Raw genomic sequence first — 18,451 nt, 5'->3', positions numbered from 1 at the left:
AGGGTCTAGAAATCCCATTCTCATTTTGCAGAAATTGTATAAGGAGCTCCTGATGAGAAAATACCCTCTACTAATTCTGACTGCTATCTGTTCTACACCTTACAGTGGACTAGACACCTGCTCAGGTTATTCAATGAATGTCAGAGGGACTTGGAGCCAGATCTTCCTGATACTTGAAGTCACTACAATATAGCTACTCTTGATTCACCATTGTTGTTTAGATTCAGTTGTGTCTGCATTTGGGATTTTCTTGGCAAAGATACTAGAGTGGTTTGTCATTTCCTTCTCCAGCTCATTCTGCAGATGAAGAAATTAAGGCTTAAATGGCTTGTACAAGGTGACACAGCTAGCAGTATCTGAGGTTGGATTTGAACAAAAGTCATTCCAACTCCAGAGTTGGCACTTTATCCGCTGTGCCATCTAGATGCCCTAACTCCTTCATTATACCATCTCATATTTTGTAGTACTGGTGCCAATATTTCTTAACCATTGTGTGATTCTGATATGGTAAGCAAAGCACTTAAACTTTTAGTACCTCAGTTCTTTCAGCTAAAATAAAGAAAATAATACTTTCTTCACCAGCATGATAGGATATGAGGAAAACTTATATACTTTAAAGTATGATGAGAATCAGTTATTACTGTTAAATATGTATTTATGGTATTGCCTTGATTTTGTCAATATAGAAAACTCCCAGCAACTACTTGCATTACCAAGACAGATTGTATCTGCTCTACAATTTAAAGGCTTGGAGAACTTCCTGGGAGACAAAGGGAAATATGATTTTCCCAGCATCACATAGGAAGGATGTATGTATCAGAGACAAAAGCAGAACTTGAACTCAAGTGTTCTTAGCTCCAGTGATAGTTTTTCTCTTCATAATACCACATGTCTTGCTATTTACAACCTTACAAAGGGAGATATTTCCTTTGGGTTATATTTAAATGTAAGAATACCCTTTAAACCACAAATGAATAAAGATAACTGCAACTAAAAATATCTTTGATCTAAGAAGTTTAAAAAAAGCAACCATTTTGATAATTGTTTTGGGAGCTGTTACTCTAGAAAATACCCTAAAATGCATATCTTTAAGACTTCTTAGAGTTGTTGTTTACTCCTAAAAGAAAAGACAAAATAGCTAGATCTGCTGAATTCTGTTTAGGTGCAGAAGTGATAACTTTATTTTCCTCATCAAAAAAAAATGCTAATATGTGTTTTGTTAGACAACAACCTACTCAAGCAATAGCAATCTCTCCTATGAGGAAATATCAGTCAATGCTTCTCTCCGAGGAGCACTAAAACATTCAAGTTTATATATTAGCTATTAAAGACTAAATGCTCATCCTAAAAAAACCTCCCTGTAAGAGAAGAGTGCTTTTCATGTAATTGACAAGAGAAGAGTTTGAAAAGAGGGTACTTAAAAGACAAGGGGAGGTTGACATGCTTTATTAGAGTGGTATTCAGAGAAAGTGGTTTTTTCTAAGGTGGAGAATATAGACATTAGAACAAATTCTAGAGAACTGAAGGAATCTCATCAACAGTGTGCTTCAGAGAGCCAAGGATTACTTTTTCATTGCCTACTGGATTGTATTTTTTATAGCAGAGAGCCCATGAATGAGAGTTATTTCTGTGTACCTGGAATTAAGTGTGCATCTCCTATTAGTAATGAACACTTATGTACCCAATTCCTCGAATAATATAATGATAAAACTCTACATATTTTAAACTATATAGATTAACTTTTTGCAACAATGAACCCTTTTTCAAACTTGAAGTATACATAGATACTGTAGAGCACAGCTGACTGAAATTTTAACTGAGCAGCTCTTTAGGTGCCTTATTTTAAATACATTTCTTTTCATATTCTTTGTGTAAAATATAATGTTGAAATTCATGCTGATTAAAAAAAAAACTTCTGATGAGTTAAACAATTGTACTACATTAACAATTTGTTATCTTCAATGGTTTTAACAGGAAAATATGGTCTTATGACTGCAAGGAAAGAAAACAGAGAGTACCTTGTATGAAGGATTTGTGCAAATTGTGTATCAAGTTCTTTATTTCAGACCTTTAGTTTAGCATTGATTAATTACTCACAGGGTGTATTGTGTAACTTCATATGTGTTTATTAAAGACTTCTCATCACTTTTCTTTGTAGTTGCCTTGGGGAAAATGCCAGTTTCTAGGAGGGATATTAAAGAAAATAATTGACTGACACCATGGAATATAACATTTAAGTCACCATTTCCACTTATTTTCTTCTTCATTCCTTCATTCCTTTCTTCTTTTCTTCCTTTTCCTCCTTTCCCTTTCCTTTCCTTCTTCTTTTCCTCCTCCCTTGCTCTCTTTCCCTTCCATTCCCCTCTAACTTCCCTTTTTCCTCTCTTTCATTCTTTTCCCTTTCCCCCTTTTATTTTATTTTTGTTTTCTTCCTTCCTTCCTTCCTTCCTTCCTTCCTTCCTTCCTTCCTTCTTTCCTTCCTTCCTTCCTTCCTTCCTTTCTTCCTTCCTTCCTTCCTTCCTTCCTTCCTTCCTTCCTTCCTTCCTTCCTTCCTTCCTTCCTTCCTTCCTTCCTTCCTTCCTTCCTTCCTTCCTTCCTTCCTTCCTTCCTTCCTTCCTTCCTTCCTTCCTTCCTTCCTTCCTTCCTTCCTTCCTTCCTTCCTCTTTCCTCTATCCTGTCTTCCTTTGCTCTCTTTTTCCCTGCCTTCTCTTCTTCCTTTCTACCTCCCTCCCTCTTTCCTTTTCTCCATTTTCATTTTATCCCCACACATATTTTTATGATATGAAATTGATATGTATTAGCTTCAGGAGAGATATGTTGTTTTGAACTAATTTTATACATTTAATTCAAATCTAATGAAATGAATCATCCCAAAAAGCACAAAATATCAATGACTAAGTACTAGGATACACATACATTTCAAAGCACAGTAATGAGATACCTTTAAAAAAATTGTTTGAATGATCAATACCAAAAAGAATTATAGTTAAGTAACTGCACTGTTCTGATGTGTAGATGGTATTATTCCCACATGCTGGTATTTCATAATTAAAGGTCTTTTTCTCTGTGGGAAATTTGACTGAATTTTGCATTAAAAGAAGAAACAAACCATCAGTCAGGAGGAGGTTGGAAAACTTAAACAGCTCGACCCATTAAACCCCCAAAGTATAGGCAAATGCTGAACAATCTACTCTGAGAAACTGTCGATCTTTTAAGGCACAGTACTGTACAAACATTAATGAGCAGAATGCTTATCAGATAGCATGTCCTGAATTCTTTTGTAGCTTTCTAGTAGAATATACTTTTCATTTGGTGAAAAGCCCTCAGACTTTGGCTTTAAATGAATCTTTTTGCAAGGTTCACAAGCTTTAAATTACTAGACCATGGTTACCATTGAGAAAAATCACTGAGCTATAGCAAAAGGAGAAAAAATAACCAGGTACAAGTTTAATTCTCTAAGGTTGCCATGTAAGTGCTGCTCAGAAAGGATTAAGATTTGTGGGGAACAAGAGAACTCCCAAACAAACCTTGTCAAAAAGAGGTGAAGTGCACAATATATCAATCACAGCTTTTCCTTTCCTTTCCTTTTTTTTTTGGGGGGGGGATGGGTTTGGTTTAATATCTACAATTGGAGAAAAGACTTCAATGTCCTCTCTTCTTCCTTTTGTTCAGACAGGTTCTAGAGAGAATCATAGCTTTTACAGTATCATAAATAACTCTGGACCTAGAAACAACAATAACAACCCACAGCCTAGTGAAGGTGCATTATACATTCTAGGACTTGTTTACCATTCAGCTAATGAGTGGATGTTAATAGTAGTCAGTACCAAACCACCAGTAGGCTCAGTGCATAGTAGTTTATTTTACTGCTTTAAAGAAACAATATTCTTAGTAGAAATCCTTTTATCAAAATCTATAAACCTCTCAATCATTTCTAACTCTAAATCATATATATATAACTTACCTGCTCTTCTTCTAAGGGTTCTTTCAACTTTCTGTTGCTTTACAAATTTTGTTTTTCTTAATTTCTTATGAATAGAAGATCTGGAATAAAAAAAAAGGAACATTAGTATAGAATGATATGTTAACATACAAAAATGATAATATTCACAAAAAATTGATTGTTTCCGGTGGTTCCCAAACTACTTTATAGTAAAGAGAATTTTTCAAACATCATTTAAAAAATTAAGGGAAACAAGTGGGCAAGGAGCTGAGCTAATTTTTTTTTTTGAGAGGCAGGAGTGTAACAGAATGAATAGAATACTAGATTAGAAGCCTAAGTTCATAGACTAGAAAAGACTTTAGATGCTACTGAACCCAATCTACTCCTTTTACATGTGAAGGGACCTGGGACTCAGGGAGATGAAGTGAGTTGTTCATTGTCACACAGCTGGTTGAATTTTAGAGTTGAAATACATATCCATATGTTCTCATACCAAATTCCATGTTCTTTGTATTGCTCCATGAATTTGTTAGGTAATGTTTCCATCCTGCCACTAACATTTAAAAACTGGGAGAAGAAGCAATCTTTCACTTTTCTTGAATCTAAGCTTTTTCATCTATTTTTAGTGCTTGTGTAATTTAAATTGCATAGTTATAAAGTAAAGATTTGTCGTGGCTTCCTATGGCAGATTTGTTACTCAGTGTGTCAATAAACGTTTTTTAAGCTCCTACCACTTTCCAGGCAATGTGCTAAGTGCTGGGGATACAAAGTAAGACAAAAAACAGTTCCTAATGTGTAAGATTACACTGAAAGATTAATAGTCACAGTCTGGCAGAGAATAATCACATACAAACAAGCTAACTACACAGTAAATTGGAAATAATCAATAGGGGGAAGACACTAGAATTAAGGGGTATTGGAAAAGTCTTCTTATAGAAAGTGGATTCCAAATAAAACCTAAAGGAAGCCTGGGAAGCCAGGAAGTCGAGATGAGAAGAATACTTCAGAAATGGAAGAGAGGCAGTGAAATTGCCCAGAGTCTTACACATCTTCAAGAAAAGTGAAGTCCAATGAATGGAATTAAGATTTAGGATACCTAAGTCTCATTTGGATGCTTAGCAGATAGTCCCTTTATTCTTGCTACTCTTTATAAATTATATTGAAGTTGCCTAAGGGCAGAAAACATGATGCATCCCCTTGTAGCCCAAATTTCTAACACAAGGGACCTAACATAGAGGAGGCTTTCAAGTAGTGCCTGTAGGTAATGATAATGAAAAAAGAATTCCATGTTTTTGCATTTTAATGGCACATATCAAGATTATCATGATATTAGAATCCTGGAAACCATTGAATAACAAAAGATTGAGCATCATTTTGTTCAACTTTTACCAGAATCAAGAAATTCCTTTACCATTTCCCAATAAAGTGTCTGCCTTGACTGCTAAAAGATTGCCATGTACTGGGGACTGCACTACCTCTTGAGGAAGCCCATTTCATTTTGGACAACTCTAAACATTAGGAAGTTGCTGTTGCTCTGCACCAAGTATAAATTATGGCTTTTCATTTTTAACATTGCAACCATTTGGATTGATTTTGAATTATCAGCAAATAATAATAACAGGTAAATTTAAATAGTGCTTACAATTTGCAAAACACTTTATATGTATTATTTAATTTCATTTTCATATCAGTCCATTCTTATCCATATTTTTTGCAGATGAGGAAACTGATGTAGATTGCCCAAAGTCACAAAACTCGTAGATAAGCAGATCTTAGTGATTCCAAATTCAATAGAAATTATTCAATTCTTCCTGGTTTTATCTCCTCGCTCCCAATACACACTTTAAAAAATCCAAAGTTAGAAGACAATACGATTTCTTAAGTATAAAGTATGGTTTCCTTCCCAGATTTTCAGTCGACAATCATTTTTTTTTTTAAAAGTATGTTCTTAAGTCCTTTAGATCATTGTATTTCTGAGAATAGCAAAGTCATTTACAGCTGATCATTCTACAATATTTCTATTACTCTGGACACAGTACATTTGACTTTGCTTGAATTCATGGAGGACTTTCCAAGTTTTTCTGAGAGCAGAGTGCTTATCATTTTTAATAGAACAATGGTATTCCATCATAATCACATATGACAATTTATTCAGGCTTTCCTCAGTTGGTGGGCACCCCCTCAATTTTCAACTCTTTGCCTTTTGAAAAGAGCTGCAATAAATATTTTTGTACATATAGGGCCTTTTCCTTTTTAAAAAAATATCTTTTTGGATTTATGCTTACTAGTGGTATTATTAAGTCAAAGGATGTGCATGATTTATAGACCTTAAGTTATATCTTTATATATTATTATTATTTATTAATTAGGGTATGGTTCTTATTTTTTTTATAAATTTGACTCAGTTATCTATATATTTGAGAAATGAGGCCTTCATCAGAGCAAGTTGCTTCAAAATCCTTTTCACAATTGCTATTGCTAACTGTATTTCCCTTATAGTTATTCTATTTTCTTTCCTTCCTTGTCCCTCCTCAAAAGTGTTCTGCCTCTGACCATTACCTTCCCCAATATTCCCTCTCTTTTATTATTCTTCCCTTCTTCATGTATCCTCTTTCCGTCCTACTTTCCTGCAGGGTAAGAGATTTCTATATCCACAATGAGTGTGTTATTTTCTCTTTAAGGTCTCTTACTCCCTCCCCTTTCTCCTCTTTCTTTCCACTATAAAAGCTTTTTCTTGTCTCTTTTATGGCAGATAATTTATGTCATTCCACTTCTCCCTTTTCCTTTCTCCACTACATTCATTCCTCTTTCACTGTTTAATGTTATTTTACTTTTTAGATATTACCCCTTCATATTCAACTCATACATGTCCTCTGTCTATATATACTCTTTCTAATTGCCATAATAATGAGAAAGTTCTCGTGACCTACAATCATTAAGACAATAAAATAAGACTAGAAAATTGCTTCAGTCTTTATAAATGTTGTCTTCTGAAGTTTCCATCTATTTTAATTTTATTCTATTTTATTCCATCTAAAGGGCAATTGCAAGCTGTACTTTTGAAAACATATAACAATATATTGTATTATATTATATTGTGTGTGAGATAAAATTTGTGCAAAACACAATTCTTGCCCTCTTGATGCTTATGATTTAGGAGATATTAAAATATATTTTTATTCTTTTGAAAAAAATTTACTAAGTATCTGTTACATACTAGGTCTTGTATAAGATTTAAGGCTAAATATTGTATGATGTCTTCCTTTAATTGTATTTTTAAATGGCACAAAAGATATAAATGCATATGATATAAATTAAAATACAAATTCATAAGAGAAGTACAACATTTTATAGAATCAAAGAGAGTCAGAAGAGAGTGATTTTCAGCTAGGGAAGTTTCAGAGGCAATGTCAGATTTGGTCTTTAAGGGACAGTTGGATTTAGATCAAGGAAAAAATGTGGAAGTGGTGGGTTGGTGGTTGGAGAGGAGATTCTAGAATGAGGCTCATGCCATTCCATGAGCAAAGTATAGAGGTATAAAAGTACAACACTAGCTGTCACAGTGGATGGAGTGCCAAATTTGGAGATAGGAAGACTTAGGCTCAAATGTGGCCTCAGATCTTGTGACCCAGGGCACTTAACCCTGTTTGCCTCAGTTCCCTCATCTATAAAATGGAGTGGAAAAGGAAATGGTCAATCAGTTTGGAATCTTTGCTAAGAAAACTCCAAATGGGGTCATAAAAAGTCAGTGGAAACAGAAAAGATGCAACAACAACAAAACGTGAAATGAATGTTTGGGAAATAAGTAGTTATTATTGACTGAAGTAGAATTAATATTGGATAATACTTGGAAAGACAGATTAGGGCAAGGTTGTAGATAGACTTTAATACATTGTTAAGGGATCTAGACTTTTTTAGGAAGGCAAAGGAGAGAGGTTCATGAGTCAAGGGATGAAGTTTAATATTTTCTTTCTCTAATTTTCAAGCTTAACTGCCCTTTCCCCTAATGCTTTTTTAAAAAATATGCACAAGAATCCTCCAAATTAAAACAAAAAAAGTAATAATCTTTTTCTTTGGCCTGACAGCCATTCAAATGATCAAATCTAGATTCCTCATTCATTTACAATCAAACTTCTGGAAAAAAGTCCCCTCCTTTAGTTAACTATATTACTAACTTCTCAACTCAATATAGTCTAGATTTCTACCTTACCACTTCATTGAAGCAGTGCTCTTCAAGCCTCTAATTAATATCTTAATTGTCAAATATAATGGCCTTTCTTTAGCCTCATTTTGATCATTTCATAATGATGGCTATCCCCTCCTCCTGAATGATTTATTTTCCTTATGTTTTCATTGCATTTTTCTGTCACCTATGTTTTGTTTCCTAAATTTGATTGTCTCCTGAAACTTAGTCCTAAAACTCTTTTTTTCTTTCTCCAGCTCCATTAGACATGTCTAAAATAGAGCCCATTACCTCCAATCCCTAAATTTATCCTTCCTCTTATTTTCTGTTGAGGGCACCACCATCCTTCCAGTTATCTTTATAACCCCAGAACCCAGCATAATGTTTTGTACATAATAGGAACTTATTAAATTCTTGCTGGTTTTGACTAAGTGATATTTGAGATAAAATCTGGGGGTTTTGTGTAAACTAGATTGAAGGAATGAGAGTCTGAAGAAAGGGAAACTAGATGACTTGTTCTAATTGTTACAATCTTATCAGAGTCAAAAATCAGATAGTGGGAGTAGAAAAGGAGGAGAAGGGAGGTGATCATTATTATAACATTGGAGGCACAAGATAAAAAGGAAAGGCAAAAAATAGTCTCTCCTTTTAATGATTTCACAGTCTAACGGGGTGAGACAATATGCAAATAAATAAATTGGAGAGTTTCAGATGGACGGCACTGACATTAAGGAGGACTGGGAAAGGCTTCTTGCAAAAGTTAGAATTTAGGCTGAGACGAATGAAGCCACAGAAGCAGAGATAAAGAGGGAGAGAGTTTCAGGTATGGGGAACAACTATGAGAAAATGTTTGATGTCTTGTGTAAGAACAGAGAGACCAGTGTCAATTCATTTCATTCATTGATTTGACAAGTATTAATTAAGCTCTATGTGGCACTTTACTACATTGTATGAATACAAAAACAAAAATCTAAAACATCTCTCCCTTCAAGGAGCTTATCTTCTACTAGGGGGAAACAATTTGTAACAAAAAAATAAATGTAAAGTGCACAAAAAGTAATTTCTTTGAGAGAAGTACAAGCAAATAGAGAGAATCAAGATAGACTTGTTATGAGATGGCACTTGTTTGAAGCCTTTAAAGAAGCCAATAGTTCCATGGGTAGAGGTGAGGAGAAAGGGCATTGAAGGCATGGGGGAGAACTTGTACTATACTATGAAAACTTGAAGACCATATATGTATGCAGCAAATAGGCCAGCTTGTCATTAAATTGTAAGTTCCCAGAGATCAGGGACTGTCCTTTGCTTCTTTTTGTAACCCCATTGTTTAACAACATGTTCACCACATAGTAGGCATTTAAATAATTTTTAGTGATGAAGAGGAATATAGAGTTTGTGATTAATAATAATGAATAGTACACCTGAAAAATGTAGGCTAAGGTCAAATAGGAAAAGTCTATAATATTTGCATGGGTGAAGAGAATACCTAGATCAATGAAATACTAGATCTATGAAGAACTGGATATAATATCAAATATTACCAAATCTAAAAAGAAGGCATATTTCTGGCAATCCAACTAGAAAAATCACTGATGGCACACTCAGTCCCTGATGTATTTTGCTGTTTATAATTTTGTTTTTTTTCCTACAAATGTATGCATAACATAAACATGCTTCTCATTTCATTAGTATTTATTATGCTTTGTTTTCCAGTTTCCATGATTTTTTTTAAATTAATGAATTCATTCTTTACTTTGCACAATTGTTGCTCGTATCAAGATGCATTTTCTATGAACAAATTAGGAATAGCCTCAATGTTTGATGGTGTTTTAGCTACACTGACCCTTACATTAAACTCTTGCATGCTGTGGGTTTCAGTGTGTTGATTTGGACATGGATTTATATCTCCCTTAATCCCAAGCAAAACTAAATTTTAAAATGAGCCCTTATTATAGCAATGTATGGCTTTTCTTTTGAAGAATATTGCAACTTCTCTGGCAAAGTGGATCTATCAGAACTCCTGAATCTGCACTTTCTCTCAGACCAATAGTAAATCTTTTGAATTTCATCTCCTTTCTCCAACCCATATGAACAGGCGTTTATTTCTAACATTTTTTTCTTTAAAGGACAAAAATATTAAAGAATAAAATTAGTTATAAAATTTCACAAATGTGTCATTTTAATGAAATCATTTGGCAGGACAATGACCAAAACAATAATTTTTCTCTTCCTTACCATGTTTCCCCCCCCCAAAAAAAAAAGCCTCATCTGAGGCAAATGCCTGCATTCTTGAGTCAGACAATCTCCATGGACTCTGGCATGCTGATAATTTACTTTGTTATTAACAACAGGGTATGGTCACATGAGCAGAAATTGTAGGTACACTTCAATAATAACAGTTTTATAAAGAAAATGCACTTTGGTAATATAGATACCATTAATGAGAAAAACCTGCTTTTGGATCTTTAATGAGTGAAAATTTTTTTGTGGCAGGCTGCCCATGAAACTCTCCCTGGAACCCCAAAAATTGTTTAAAAAACAAACAAACAAAAACCTTTCACCAGATTAAAGGTAAAACCTGCTGAGATGTAATTTTCCATTTACAGGGTGCCAATGATCTGTCACACACACTTAAACTAGCTGGTGTCATAAGAGAAGGGATCATTAAGAAATGTCCTCCCTGGGATATAATCTATGGTCAAAATGTGTATGGTAATCAGAGCTCTACATCTTTTCTTACTAAAACTAAAATAAAGCTGACTTGCTTTAGAGGTAGAAAAGAAAGTGTAATCGTTCAAGTGAAGCCAGATCTAAAGCAAATGTTTTCAATTAGATATTCACCTCTCCTGAGCAAATTTTCAAATTCAACATTGCCTTCATGCCAATTAACACACACAGACACAGGCACAGAAACACACACACACATAGACACACATACCATCACCACCATGGCCAGGAACAGTAACAACAGCAACAGTAACAACGAATTTTTTCCCCCTTAAGACATTTTTTTACACTTGTCCTGGTATGTGAGGCTAAACATTTTTAACTTTGAACAAGGCAGAAAAAAAGGAGTTTGAGCCTGGAATATTTTATTACCTAGATTAATGGCAGCCAAGAAGAGCTTTCCAGCTATACATTCAGCGTCATTTCCAAACTCCAAATAAACTAAAACAAATAAACCACCTCATCTTTTTGACCTAGATTACTGCTTAAACAAAGGTACATTTTCTTCATTTACCTGAAAAGCAATTAGGTTCGCTGGTGACAGGCCTGTGAAAAATGTAGCTGCACAACGGAAGCTTTTATATTTAGGGAGAAAAAAATTAAAGCTGAAAGGTTTGTGTGTGTGTGTGTGTGTGTGTGTGTGTGTGTGTGTGTGTGTGTGTTTTCAGACAATGTTCACTTTGGGAATACAAATGCAATTCCAAAATTTAAATTGGTTTGGGATTAGGATTATTGCTATTGTTAAACCCGACTGAAAATATTTTTTTTTAAAAAGGATTTCCCCCCCCTTTTGTCCTCTGGATTTCAAATTGAGAAACTAAACACCCATGCTACTACACCTAGCTAGAAGGACTATTATAAAAAATTTAAAGTCAAGGATTGTTTTAGAATATTTAGCAAGCTAGATTTCCACAATTTGAGGGGGGAGGGGGAGAAGACATATCTGAAAGCTGAGTGTTGACGTATTTATATTTAAATTTGAACTTTTCCCAATCACTCAGGTATTCACAGTTCTTTAAAAGGCACGTGTTCTTTTTCAGCTGTATGTCTTCAGCAAGATTATAAAAGATTTCTTTTAAAATGAGTCCTTTCTTATGGGATCGGGCATTTAAAAACATCACTGGCCCTGAGGTCCTTGAAGAGCGATGCAGATAGAACGTCGGCACGGACAAACAAAAAGGATGGCCATTTATTTTAAAAGCAACTTTTATAAGCAAGGGAGTGGCTGCAGACTGCTGGGAGCAGGGATTCTGAGCCGGGGCGATTGTCTCGCTCCTGTTAGAGGCTTTACGTGGACACCTATCTCTGAGTATAAACTGCAAACTGCCCAGCCGCATCCGAGAAATGTATTTCTACGCTGATTGGACTAATAAAAACAGGCCATGTGTACGGGGCGATTTAGTTTGAGATTTTAAGGAATGACTAATTTATCTCATTATGAGCTGTTGAAAAAAATCAAAAATCAAAAACCAAAACAACAGAACTGGCCTATAGCAGCAAGAAGCTTCGGTGAAATACACTGTGGGAACCAGCCTGTTTAGCCGAATTGAGGGGAGTTTTCCGCCTGATTTGTTTTATTACTGTCTTAACAGACAATGTGAACACAGTAAGGGGGTGAACTGCTCCAACTTTTCCCTCATAACCAAAGCCTGCTTGTCACTCGTGCACAATGGCAGATCTGACTTCTGCTTTTTAAGGGACTAAGGAAGTTTTAGTGAAATAATAAGGTGAAGGTGATTGCAGCACAAGGACTGAATCGAAAGAGCCGAAACAGAGGTGATGAGTGAAGAAGATAGGAGAGACAGGGGAAAGTATCACCAACATGGATCAGGCCTGACCTGTTTTTTTTTTTTTTTTTAGGTTCAACGACTATACTACACTAGGGGCTTTTTCTATCTCTCTACTTTCGTCTCCTCCCCGGTGCTCACCCGGAAACGATTTTCTATTTATTTATAATCCAGAGGTTTTAAGGCCATTGTCCTTAAGCAACATCGGAAGCTGGGAATTTTGTCACTGGCTCCAAACATTTATTAATCACCTACTGTGTGTCTCTCCCAGGCTTTTTGCTTCCCTCTCTGGTGCCTTTTATCTTTTCCCCTTTTCATTGAAAACTTGTACTCAGGAAAGGAATTGATAAAATTATTTTAAATTTATGTTACTATGGCATATCCTAAAATAATCTTTATTTCAAGTCTGATTTCTAATTGTGGGGGAAAAAGGCTCTGTCACAGAATTATAGAATTTCAGAGTTGTAAGAAAACAGATTTTCTGCAATCCAGCTCATTACTGGGAAGAATTCCCTCAGTAACCCATAAAATAAAATATCAGTCAGCCCATTGTCCTACGGTGAGAAGGAAATCACTTATAGAAGCAAGTCCATTTTACTTTTGGGTCATTCTATGCTAAATCTGCATGTCTACAACTTTCATCACTGCTTTTAGTCCTGACTTCTGGAATCAAGGAGAAAAAGAAGAGAGATCACTCCTTTACAAGAAAGACTGAAATACTTGAAGACAGGTATTATGTTGACTGAGTGATTTGTAATTCACTATAACTCTTGCTAGCCATACTTCTTCTATATCGTATTCTTGAAATTGAGTGTTATAACTCAGATACAAAACTTATCTTACCTCTGCTAAATTTAATCTAAGAATATTTAACATTATAGTCTATTCCAGGGGTCAGCAAATTGTAGTCCGCTGGCCAAATCTGACTTGCCATTTATTTTAGTATGGTCAGTAAATTAAATCATTTTTAGCTTGCTGGTCATAGAGAAACAGGTGGCAGAATAGAATTGACCACCTAGTCATAATATACTGTTCTCTGGATTATTTACTAAAATCATTTTGCATAAGAATAATCTCTTATCCAATTTCTTTACTATCCTTCTTAACTATGAGCCATCTGCAAATATATTTAACTATAGCAGTCATTATAAATATCTGTTGATTGATTGAGATATAATAGGCTAGAAAAGGATAAATAACCTATTTTTTTAAAAGAAAGAAAATCAAATCTAAAAAAATGTGGAACAATGATTTTTGATTTTGAAAGTTAGAAAAATTCTACAACATATTAAAGAGATGGTTAATTGACTTCTGGAAAGGTAACTATTGATTAGAACAATGCAGTATGATTTCATGAACACCAGAACCTCACTTTCTTTTGTTAAGAAGGAGACAAGATTTAAATTATGGAAATGAAGTAGATATAAACTGCCTAGATTTTAGGAAAATATTTGATAAAGTTTCTCAAGTTATTTTTGTGAATACAATGGAAAAATAACGTCTGGGCTATAATTCAGTTAGGTCTACTCAGAACGCCTTGAATCACTGGGTCCCATTCATTCATGATGCCATGTCAACTTGAAAGGAGATGTCTAATACATTGTCTCAAGGATTTGCCCTTGTCTCTGCACTGTTTGAAATCTTTGTCAAAACTGAATTATAGTTTGCCTAGCTCTGTTACTTATTAGTCATGTAGCCTAGGGGAAAAAATTTAATCCTCGGACCCTCATTTTCCCTCTTGGTAAAGTAGGGACAATAAAGCTGTGTGCCTACCTCACAGGATTTTTATAGGGATTGAGTACAGTGAGATTTGATTAGTAGTAAAAAACAGAAAATGGTAGGACACTAGAATAGAAATAATAAACAAGATTTGAGCTATATTATGCATGTGTTTCTTTTATTTGAAATATTAAGTATCTTTTCTTCCACAAGGAGATTTACAGTGTATTTCTCTTCTTTTCTATGAATTTCTTCTGGTTTATGTTATCATTTGATATAACAACACAAACTATTTACCCTTCACAATAAGCTAACAATCTTTGCTCAATTTTACCCCATTTCAAAAAACATTATAAAATAATCACAAAAAATAGCCTTTACAAATTCAAGAAAATAGTCTTAGCCGCTCCAAAAATGCTCATGAGCTTCTAAAAAAAGTCTATTTTAAGAGATGATTTAATTTTTTGTCCCATGAATCCATATCATGTCAATGCTATTAATATGGAGTAGTGTGGACTAATTAGAGAAAGAAAGCCCTGCATTCTTATAGCACACCATTGGGACTGCATTTTATTTAGGACTTATACAGTTATCTAACCCACATGCAAAAAAAAAAAAAAAAAAAAAAAAAGGCGAGAGAAAGAAACCACTGTACATTATTGGTGCAATTAAAAATACTTGAGCAAAGTGGTTATTGTAAGGAAATTATTCTTGCAAATCATATTCATTCCTTCTCAAATTGAACAGACCAAATGATGCTCACAAGTATAATTCAGTGATACCTATTTAATAGAATGCTAATCTCAATCTTACTTTTGATGATTCAGGGGAACAAAGCCACTTTATATATATACCCCAGTGATCTAATTTTCTCTGAGCACCCTAGAAGATAAAAGATTCACAGTTTCTAACACACATAACACCCTGCATTTTGACAGCTGAAGATCCAAAATGTCATGCAATGGGGAAGGCTAGGTGCTGAGGGTAGTATTAGAGATATCTGACTAGGGAGGGAATAAAGAGTACAGAGTTGAGAAGGCAAGGTGGCTATGGAGAGAAAGGCAGAGGGCTAAAGATTGGACCTCGGATTTTATCAGTATAGGGAATTCCTGGATAAGGAAATGCCAAGCTTCACCTTCTCTGATATTTAACTTAGCAAGCTTCCTATATAGCATAGGGAGGACTAAGACCTGATCCCTGGGCTATAAAGTCACAAAATTCTGGCTTGAACTTCTTGGCTTCAGCCTTCTACCAAAAAAACCAAAAAACTAAAAACCAAAAACTATAGTACTTTTGCTCTCATGGAAGGGAAAGGATTGTGAAACTAACAATTTTAAGAATAATATCATTGCTTCTTGCATAGATATCCCTAGTCCTAAGAAGTACAAATTCTTAACTCTCTTTTCACCATGTGTATGTGCATTCACACATTTATTTATGCCTATGTCTGCCTATGTATTTATATCTATACCTATATAGGTATATGTATCTTCAAACTTGTCATTTCCGTAATGCGTGAGGAAAATCTTTCTACCAATGTATGTCTGTAACTATTGTACAATTTATAGTCTAAGAGAGTTGCTTGAAGCCACTGGGATGTTAAGTGATTTGCTGAAATTCATGGGACCAATATGTATTAGAGTCAGGAGGAGATCATCCTAGGTATTCGTCCCAAAGCTGGTTCTCTACTCTGCTATGTTGCAAAACACATATAGAATGTTAAGCTTCAGAAAAAAGAGAATCCAATAATATTAATGCAGGCTCAACACACTCAACAGGTGGTACAGTGAATAGAGGGCCAGTCTTGGAATCAGTAACATTTGAGTTCGAATACCGCCTCAGATACTCACTAGCTGTGTGACCCTGAGCAACCCTATTTGACTCATTTTCCTCATCTATGAAATGAGGTGGAAAAGGAAGTGGCAAGCCACTCCAGTATCTTTGCCAAGAAAATTCCCAATGGGCTCTTAAAAAAAAATCAGACATGACAGATATGACTGAACAACAATATACTTATCACCTTGCTGAAATATAAAATGACCAGACTAGAATAGATTTTTTAAAAATGATAATCTCTACAATTAAAAAAAATGATGACAAAAATGCCTATAAGGAACTTTAAAATATGGTTTCCTCAATTTTCACACAAAATGTATCACACAGTCAAAACACAGAAATGAAGAGAGCAAAAACAGCCCCAAACTGGAATTCATTAGCATACGAGAAAACAAAACAACCATGCTTTCCTTTCCAACATTACTATGCGAAGGAATTATTAGTAGTTTCTAATTTTATTGTTTCAAGACAGTATTGGGAGTCTTTGGGCCTGATTGTAGATCTCAAATGCTCTGTTAGGCAAAGAAAACTTTCCTGTGGAGAGTGTTAGAAACGCAAGCTCGGCCCATAGTTCTTATAACATTCACTAATTATAGCCCCATACTGCTGTGATGCTTGTTCTAAATACCCTCTGAGGGTTGTGTAAAAGTGCACATCGTCCTGAATCATCTGCCTAAGAGAGAACATGGTGGTGGAAATATCAAAGGCAAATCAACTGAATGATAGGCACTTAACAATAATGGGGCAGTTAGATGGTGCCATAGTGCATAGACAGTAAAAAAGAATCATTGAGTCCAAATCTGGCCTCAGACACTTTCTAGCTGTGTGACCCTGGACAAGTCATTTAACCCTGATTGCCTCAGTTTCTTCATCTGTAAAATGAATTAGAAAAGGAAATGGCACATCATTCCAGTATTTTTTTCAAGAAAATCCCAAATCAGGTCACAGATTTGGACACAGCTGAAACAATTGAACAAGAAGAATAATAGTATTTAATCAGAAACAAACAAACATGAGTGGTAGTGTAGCATAGTGATTAGAGAGCTGATCTTTGAGTCAGGAAGACCTACATTCAAGTTCTGCCTCTGATTCAAACTGGCTATGTGACAAGTTAGTTATTCTCTCTTAGTGCCCCAGGCACTGATAATAATGAAATATTTGCAAAATATGTAGTGTCTAGTGGATAGTAGGCACTTAACAAATGTTTATTTCTTTCCCCTACCCCTTCCTGGCATTTAAAAAATTAATATTCAAAGTAATATTTGAAAAAAATCAATTTTATTTCCTTTTCATATTGCCTCATTTGTGGGAAAGAATGAAACTAAACATTTGTGATAACTATGCATAATCAAAAGAAAATAACAATATAGGCTAAACTCAAAGAATGTACTTTGAGTAAATTCCCTCTGTTAAGAAATAAGAAAACTTTAAGGTTACTTATCACCTTTAATTACTTTGTATAGGAATGTTGAAAAGGAATACATTGTTCATAAGCTAATAGAAAAATAGGGCTCTATACTGATAGAAGTTCCTCACTGGGGGTTTTCTAGGAAGAAATCATGAAATTAAGAAGCCAGTAAAACAAAAATAAAAACAAAAGCAAAATTTTAAAAAAATACGATAATAACAAAACTAGAATATTGAAGGAGACACTGGTATTAAAATTATGTTTTTGTTTTTGTTTTTTTTTCCACAGGAACAATAACACTGTGGAATGATTAACTTTGATAGACCTAGTCCTTCTCATCAGTGTGATGGTAAAAGACAATTCCAAAACACCAATGATGGAAAATGCTATCTACATCCAGAGAAAGAAAAATGGAATTCGAATGAAAATCAAAGCATAATATTTTCATTTATTTTCTCCTTTCATGTTTTTTTTTTTTTCATTTTGTTCTGATTCTTCTTTGACTATGTGACTAATGTGGAAATGTGTTTAATATGTTTGTATTTTTAAACATATTCTTTTCTTTTTTAACTTTATTTTATATTTTAAACATATTTTAATATAATTGTACATGTTTGACCTATATCAGACTGATTGCTTTCTTGGGAGGGGTAAGAAGAGGGATGGAGAAAAAAATGAAAATGAAAATCTTATAAAAGTAAATGTTAAAAACTAAAATAACAAACAAACCCCAAAACAAAAACTTTACCAAAAATGATACCAAAACAAATCAAAACAAACTTTTCAGAGTATTTGGCAGATTCAAAGTGCTATGTTTAAAAAAGAAAGAAAGAAAGAAAGAAAGAACTATG

At 34.4% G+C, this 18,451-nt stretch overlaps 1 protein-coding gene across 13 annotated transcripts in view; it reads right to left on the bottom strand.

Annotated features, from left to right (window-relative positions):
• Positions 1–18,451, bottom strand: part of TENM3 (teneurin transmembrane protein 3) — a 3,351,339-nt gene that overhangs the window by 892,133 nt on the left and 2,440,755 nt on the right. For all 13 annotated transcript variants that reach the window (XM_074276236.1, XM_074276245.1, XM_074276241.1 and 10 more), the window contains exon 9: positions 3,965–4,044. The gene's annotated coding sequence lies outside the window, so the exon portion shown is untranslated. The remainder of the gene's footprint in view (positions 1–3,964; positions 4,045–18,451) is intronic.

The sequence above is a fragment of the Sminthopsis crassicaudata genome, chromosome 6 (assembly GCF_048593235.1).
Source record: "Sminthopsis crassicaudata isolate SCR6 chromosome 6, ASM4859323v1, whole genome shotgun sequence".
Classification (NCBI taxonomy): domain Eukaryota; kingdom Metazoa; phylum Chordata; class Mammalia; order Dasyuromorphia; family Dasyuridae; genus Sminthopsis; species Sminthopsis crassicaudata.
Note: the sequence above shows the minus strand (reverse complement) of the source record. Positions and strands in the feature narration are given on the sequence as shown.